Raw genomic sequence first — 399 nt, forward strand, 5'->3', positions numbered from 1 at the left:
GAGCAGGCCAAGGGGGGGGAAGGAGCCCCACCTCCATCCACCATGTGGAGCGCTAGCCGGGCCGCTGCGAGGCCGCTGGGCTCGGGGAGGACCCGGGTGTGGTCAGCAGTCCCGCTCGGCCAACGCTACTCAGGCCGCGACACGCGAGTAGGGGCCTGGACACGGCGTCCCGCCGCCACCCTGGCAGAGCGGACGAGAGGGGTACCGAGGGGCGGGACAGGGATGCGTGGCCTCTGGTTCCCTTTTTTTTTTTTCGTCCGCCTAGATCTGGAAAGGATACTCTGCGCCTTTAAGAGGCCAATACGGGCAGCCGATTGGGCAAGGCGCTCCGTGACGTCACGCCGGGGCCGGGGCCGAGGCGCCCGCAGGCCTGCCCCTCCCCCGCCGCCGCGCTCGCGG

Source organism: Trichechus manatus, unplaced genomic scaffold (genome assembly GCF_000243295.1).
Source record: "Trichechus manatus latirostris isolate Lorelei unplaced genomic scaffold, TriManLat1.0 scaffold00131, whole genome shotgun sequence".
NCBI lineage: Eukaryota > Metazoa > Chordata > Mammalia > Sirenia > Trichechidae > Trichechus > Trichechus manatus.